The sequence below is a fragment of the Triticum aestivum genome, chromosome 2D (genome assembly GCF_018294505.1).
Source record: "Triticum aestivum cultivar Chinese Spring chromosome 2D, IWGSC CS RefSeq v2.1, whole genome shotgun sequence".
Lineage (NCBI taxonomy): Eukaryota > Viridiplantae > Streptophyta > Magnoliopsida > Poales > Poaceae > Triticum > Triticum aestivum.
This window is the reverse complement of record NC_057799.1, coordinates 348,584,197-348,591,499: the sequence shown is the minus strand read 5'-3', so window position 1 is coordinate 348,591,499 and position 7,303 is coordinate 348,584,197. Positions and strand designations below refer to the sequence as shown.

The 7,303-nt window shown below is 50.4% G+C and overlaps 1 long non-coding RNA gene across 1 annotated transcript; it reads right to left on the bottom strand.

The window, feature by feature from the left end:
- Positions 1–2,906: 2,906 nt before the first annotated feature.
- On the bottom strand, positions 2,907–6,542 carry LOC123049316 (uncharacterized). The gene is made up of 5 exons (XR_006423556.1): positions 5,910–6,542; positions 5,680–5,754; positions 4,290–4,362; positions 3,925–4,054; positions 2,907–3,409 (listed from the first exon to the last, which is right to left on the bottom strand). It is a non-coding gene; the product is annotated as an uncharacterized lncRNA (long non-coding RNA).
- Positions 6,543–7,303: the final 761 nt, after the last annotated feature.

Here is a 7,303-nt window from a genome sequence, read left to right as displayed (position 1 = left end):
TTCACCCAGTGCTCCTGTACCATAAGCTCAAAGCCCTCAACTCCAAACCACGTTGTTTCAAAGTAGAAACAACGATTTCTCCGTACAGAATCCTCTCCAGAGGAGAAGATGAGGGGGAGGTGGTCCGAGCCTATACGCGTCTCCGCCACCAGAGAACAGAGAGGGAAGATCGCCTCCCACTCCGGGGTGAAGAACACCCTGTCAAGGACGCTCCGCACCGGACGCAGCTGTTTGTTAGACCAGGTGTATCTCGCACCCGTACGCGTTGCCTCACGCAAGGCCCTAGCCGCAATTGCGTTATTGAACATGTTCACCCTAGCCCAGTCCACATTGTCGTTATTCTTTTCCGCACCCAAAACAAGTGGGAGGAGGAGCGCTCGTTTGGTCCCTACGAAACTAAGCAGCTCGGCCAAGAAATCCGCTGATTGGGAGTGATCAGTCGGACCATACACACACATCACTACCCAAGACAGACCGGAAACACGGTGTTTGATCGTAGCCGCAATGAAAAACACACCCCGATCCCACGAAATTACATCACAGATATCCCGATTACAGCCCAGCAATAAACCCCCGGAAAGCCCAGAAGACAGCACCAATTGCCACTCGAAACGTTGTAAAGGATCGATCGAACAAAGGTCTCTGAAGGAGAAGTCTGATTTGATCGTCTCTTGTAATGCTACAACTTCGATGCACTCCTTATCCATATATTCGCGAAGCTGTGTACGACGCCTCGAGTGTCCGCAGACGCGAATGTTCCAGAACAGGTACCGCATTAGATAATGCGGTTCCTGAGGCGAACTCCTCGCGAGCTCACCGCCCTCACCACGCGTTTCTGAGCCGGGGCACGGCTAGAAGAAGTAAGAGCAGAGGCATCCCTCTCCTCTGCTTCCTCTTCGGGCACAGGGCCAACAACATCCCCTGCTATTGCCAGACCCTCTTTGGCATTGGTTGCACACCTGGCAGCCACCTCAGCCAACGCGGCCTAGGACTCTTCCCGCGCACGAACCAAAGAAATAACATCTACGCTACTGGCCGAAACCACTACACCACTATCATTCAAGATCGAAGCCAAATGATTGTCGGAGAAAGCATTCAGAATGCGAAAGGAGGGGAGGGGATTACCTGAGGTGTCGGGTTCTTTTCAGCGAGGCGTAGCTTGGCGCTCTCCATGGACGACATGTCACCCAGCTTGGCCTTGGCCCGCGCACTGGGCGCCCGCGGTTCCACCAGAGTCGCCCTGGATCTCTTAGCCTTGGTCGCCGTACCCACCGCCACCAGCTCCGCACCCAACTCACCACACAACCCTGCCGATGACACCACCTTCTTCGACGTCGTCTCCTTGGCCGCTGGTTTCCTCCCCGCTATCTTTTTAGGCTGTCTGCCCGACCCGCTCGAGCCACGACGGCCGGACGCAGGGGTCGGACCGGCCCCTTCATTCAAAACATATCCAGAGTCAGCCCCCAGCGCTATCGGAGAAGATGGGATCACATGGGCCCGAGGGGTCTCCAGCATCATTGGATCAGAGAGGAGAGAAGGCACAGGCAGCTCCAGGTTTGATCCATACTCATCAAAAGCACCAGCCAGAGTGCGGGCCAGCGGGGGAACACTGACCGCGGTGTCTTGCGTCGCCACGGTCTACGTCCCGCCGCTCAAAGCACCCAACTTGTCCCATGTCTCAGTGTCAATCGAAGTGTCCTGGATACTATCTTCTTGCTCCTCCTCCTGTTCACCCATTTGCACGTCGCCCTTTGGAGCCTCTTCTTGGTTCCCACCTGGCGCAGATTTACCCGCGCCTAGGCCGCTAGTCACTTGCTTGCTGTTGCCGCCCTGTTGCCCCAGGTGCTCAGATTTGTCACCCTCATATGGGGGGCGAGGGTCAGAGGGCCCCTGCCTCGGAGCGCCGCCATCGCCACACGTTTGGGCAAACGCTCGACCTCCACTTTGACTTGATAGCCCTCATGGTTAAACCAAACTTCCACCACCCCGTTAAGCTTGTTTGGGTCTTTGCAAGCCAATTTCATCCTCACAGGCCCCAACCTTGTGGGAGACAGTTCATCCACCAATAGGTCGCCCCGACATCTTGAAACCTTCTTTGATCCTATCCTCCCGCGGTGTTTCTTCGGGATCCCGTGCAGCCGCACCCAAGCCTCGGGCATCACCATGGACTGGATCTCTTCATGCAGCATATCACGCACCCTAGCCGTGATGTCGTTGCGGGGAAGGAAAAGCTTGCCGCTCAACTTGGCCATGTGCAAGAGATCGGCCGAAGGAAACACCACCAGAAAATCATTATCACCCACCTGAGAAACTTACCAGTCCCAGTCCCCAGCCACGATGAGCTTGAGCTCTTGCTGCAGGATGCGGAGGGACAGCTTGCCGGGCTCCGCCAAGAGGATGGCAGCGTTCTCGATCCGCGCATCCACCGGCACCTCCGCCTCTTCATCGTCGTCGAACCGGAGGCAGAAGAAACCCTCACTACTAGGAAAAAGGCTACTAGCAGCGCGGGTAAAATGACTACTAACAGCGTGGGTACCCGCGCTACTAGTATCGCGCTACAGCTAATAGTTAGTAGTAGCGTGTGCCACCCGCACTACTGCTATTACGTACACGCGCTACTACTAATGAAATAGTAGTAGCATGGGTAAACAACCAACGCTACTAGTATCCTATATACTAGTAGCGCTCTGTTTCCTCCCCACGCTATTACTAACTTATTAGGAATTAAAAAAATAAACCAGTACACATCATTACAAATACAAGATTTATAATAAACCAGCATTAGAACACATCCAGTAAGAGCATACATAATTGACATGGACTCCTATTTCATGGTTAACTGGACACCGAAGCCAATAAATGAGCCAAAACCCCATCATTATGCATTGGTACTCACGATTGACCACTTCAAAGAACATGCAAGAATGTATGTCATTAACAATTGCAAACATAAGTTTCTTTCTACTACAGTTGTTGTATCTACTATCACACAGTTCCTCATTCTATCCGTTCTCACTCCAATAATAAGAAAAATGAAAAGGAAAAATAGAGATAATCTGCCGCTTTGCACTTCGGTGTCATGGATTCAGTCTGCCGCTTCAACATCTCATTATCCTGCAGCAATGGAAATTTGCCCCAAAATTACCTTTTGCAGCTCTTCAAATCTCTTCGTTGAAGCAGACAGTGAGGTCTTAACCTACAAACAAAGATTGTCCCATAAGCATTGCAGACTTCAATCATGGAAGAATATAAGAGTGTACAAGGCATATACAGAAAATGGAACCGGCCTTTAAAAGTTCATCTTGTAGCTCCCTATTTTTGGTCAATTCAGTGTCATATTGTGCGCATCTGTGATAACCTCGAGGCAAGATCTCTGCACAAACCTTCCCACTCTGTTGCTATCTTCTACCTATGAATGAAAACAGACCTTACTTGTCAGAGAAGCAAATGTGAAAGTTGATTACAACATGTATGCTAAGTCGCTAACCCATAGAGACAACTAGACCAAATGTGAAAGTTTCCATGTTGCCGAGGAAGTATATGAGCACCCCCCGAAACATCAATTAGCATACATATACATCTCAAATCATATGTAGTATGTGTCTAGTCATCCTACGATTGCCTGAGCTCAGAACTGCATTTCTTATAAAAGCTTTAGACATGTTCAGGAAACACATGTAGGAGATGACAAGTGTACAGATCACCCATTTTTATAGGTTCAAAGACAGATAACAAAAATTAACTAGAAAGAGTTAGATGACAGCGAAGCTTAAAGCTGCAGTAAGAAACATGTATTAGACCCTACAAGGATGCAACCCCTGTCACTGCACTGTCCACACCACACAAAAGCTAAATTCTGCAGGTTAAACTCAGATCAGGGAGAATGAAGTAATGAATTGGCAGAGATCCATCTCTTAGCATTACCTGATCATCAAGCATCTTTGAGAAATCCTTGAGAACACGGCGACGGTCTTTCTCTCCCTGTTGGAGCTGCTGCCCATATTGTTTTACTTTCTTCTTCATCAGCTTGTAGTTTATATAGTAACTGTAAACACTGAATCAGCAATGCAATGTTAAAAAAATTGGTAGCCAAGGCCAAGTGTGCAATTTTTTACACCAATTAGATGGGCACTCAATTGCAATGTTCAATTATTGCAATGTTTCTTTATCTTCTTGTTCAGTAAACATGGTAAGAAATCGAGATAAGTTTCATCAGAAGCAGTTGACAGAATATTTGGAGAACTCAATGATACAGGTCAGTACAAGGTGGGAGAAATCCTGAATCATACCCTCTCCACTCTGGAACTTGGCCGGCCGTCAACTTTTTCCCAAACCTAACCATCTTGACTTGAATATGTTAATCTGCCAAGAAATATAAAGACATGTCAGTAGCACAACCAGAGAAACCAGATTTTAGTGTAATTGCTGACATGCAAGTGCAACAAAATGCAAGAAGCTGTTAAGGCACCACTCAACAAACTCGTAAGGCGACTAAGGAATGTACGCGCAAATAAGAAATCCCCAACATGTACGCCCCTGAAAACTCAGGGCAGTACCAAAGAATTGGGGCAAGTTACTTATGTAGATGCAAAATTATATAACCTCTCAGTTCTTGCTATGGATTCTTCAGTCCTTTTCCACAGGCCTAACATATATAATCCATATATAACCAATCACAGAAGGATGACGAACATGTCACAGTCCCAGAAACTGCTATAAAATACAAGTAGGCGCAAACGTGTATTTTCACTTACTAATTGACGTTTCTATCACACAATCGTGGAAGCGATCAACAACTGTTTATCTTTCTACATCAATTTGGACAGTTAACAGTAAGCAAAGATAGCATTATAATCCCAGCCAACTACGTATATAACTAGAAAAAAATGATGAAAACAAGAAGACTGTCCAACCAATTGACTACAATTATTGACGAGCTGCATGGAGAGTGCTAGTATTAAAATCGGCCTTGCAATCTAGGCTCGATCGAAACTGAAACTGAAATCGGCCTTGCAATCTAGGCTCCTCCACCTTTCACAGCGGTGGAGCAAACTGAAACTGAAATCGGCCTTGCAATCTACAACAAACCCTCTACAAAATTCGTATTGAAACTTTTTTTAAAACAGCCTCTACAAGGCCGTAAACTGGCATATGAAAACAATGCGCTCAGGATACTAACTTTCAGGACAGCAAACTAAAACGATGGCTGCTCTCAAACCATACATCCAAACGACGCAAATAAATACTCTATGGAAAGCTTGGAACTTGCTTTACAGATTTCATATAGAGGCAACTCGAAATTCTGAGAATAACTAACTCGTTTTTCACCTAGAAGCTGGCTGTCCAAATTTGACAGTGCAGTTTTTAACTGAACCAGATTCAGTTTACAGCCAGAGATACCCAACGCTCCAGATTTTTGCTAGAAGGCAATCAACACCTCGCAACATCATGGATGGGCCATATCCCTAACTGATTTGGCTAAGCAAAGGAACTAACATAGAGAAGGTACGACCAGGCACCAAAACCAAATAAGTATAAGCACTGAAATCACCAACGAATTTGCAAATTGGTTCAGGAATCCATCTCCAATTATCAAATCTAATTCTAATCTATAAGCTGCTGCCACAGATCCCTAGTTCTTACCTAGCCAGCACCATAGAGAAGAGGGCTGATACGTACCGCTGGTGCTCGCCTCAGACGAGAAGAAGCAGGAAAAGGTGCGGCGCGGCTAGCGCAATGGATTCTCACAATGAACTGCAAAAATATATTCAGTGAGCTGCAAAAGAATTGAAAGGAGCTGCAAACAGGGGGAGGCGGAGCCAAACATTGAACTACACCAGCGAACCGTAGTGCAGGCATGCGAAGGGGATGCGGACTGCACGCACGGCCAATGATGCACGCAATGCTACCTGCTGAACGACCGTGGCAGCTCCTGGAAGCCGGATCTGAGGGCAACGCGGCACGCTGGTCCAGCGGCGGTGCGGAGGAGGTGGGGAGGGGGAGGCTGGTGAAGCTGCAGTGCGCTAGGAGGCAGCCAGGGTCGGAGCTATGGGAGGTCACCGGCGATGGGTGGCCGTGGTGCGCCATACCAGGTGTTGCGGTGGTACTCCGTGGCTGGGCGGCGACAGCGTCGGAGACTGGAGGGAGGATGGAGGAACCGGGGGTGGATTTGTGGTCATGGGGGAGGGGGTGCTCGCTCAGGCTCACCGGAGAGGAGGAAGGGAGCCGACTGCTCTCCTTCCTCGGGCCTGCCTGGATCGAACATCGCCATGGGGCGGATCTCGCGCGTGAACGTGGGACGCAGCGGGTGGGTCGCGGCGGCCTGAGCTAGGGCTTCGGGCGCCGAGAGAGGCAGCGGCTCTGTCCATGGCAGTGGCTCCTGGTGAGGTGGGGGGCGCCGGCGGTGGGGTTGGGGGAGAGGAGGTCGTCGGCGTCGGCGGCGGTGATGGGGTTGGTTGGGGGAATCGTGGGGAGTGGAGGAGAAACACAGAGACAAAGGCAGAGGAGGGGTGAGAGGCGGAGGTGGCGGCGGCAAGGAGATCACTTAGCAGTAGCGTTAGGTTTATACCCAACCCAACGCTACTAGTAGCAGTAGCGAGGGGTATAAACCTACGCTATTAGTAAGGGTCTGCCTATAAGCTTTTTCCTAGTAGTGCCTCTTCCGAGATGGCGCTTCCCACGGGAGGGACAGGCAGCCGAAGCATGACCTTCCTCTTTGCAAAGCATGCACAACGGTTTGAAAGTGCATTTGGATTGAAAATGGCCCCAACGCCCACACTTGAAGCATTCCACCTCCGCCTTCGGCGCATCTTTCACAGGGATAGGTTCACCCGCCGTGCCCTTGGATGAGGAAGGAAGCGCCATCGCCAGCGGCACCGCGCTCGCCATGGGCTTTTTGGCGAGAGGATCCCGTGGCCCCACCACAGTTGGGGTGCTCCATGGATTTGCGCTCCAGCTCGCGGCGGCGCTGGCCCGCCTTCTTCTTTTTCTTCTTCTCCTGCTGCTGGATCCACCAAGGGGGAGGAGCGCCCCAATCCCCCTCGCGCCCTACCTGCTCCGAAACGTAGCCACACGGTGCACGCTCGTCGCGGTACCCTTGGCGATCCCGAGCAGAAGCCTTTGCCTTGTCGCGCAGCTCCTTCTCTCTTCTTCTCTCAGCATCCAGATTCGGCGCCTCCATCGGTCTCTTGTCCGCCCGTCGATCGCCCATCACCGCCGCCGCGAAGGAGATCGAGAGGGGGGGGGGAGGAGGCGAGATCTGGAGAGTGCGGGCGAAGAGGCCAAAGCGCCGCACCTCTCGAGC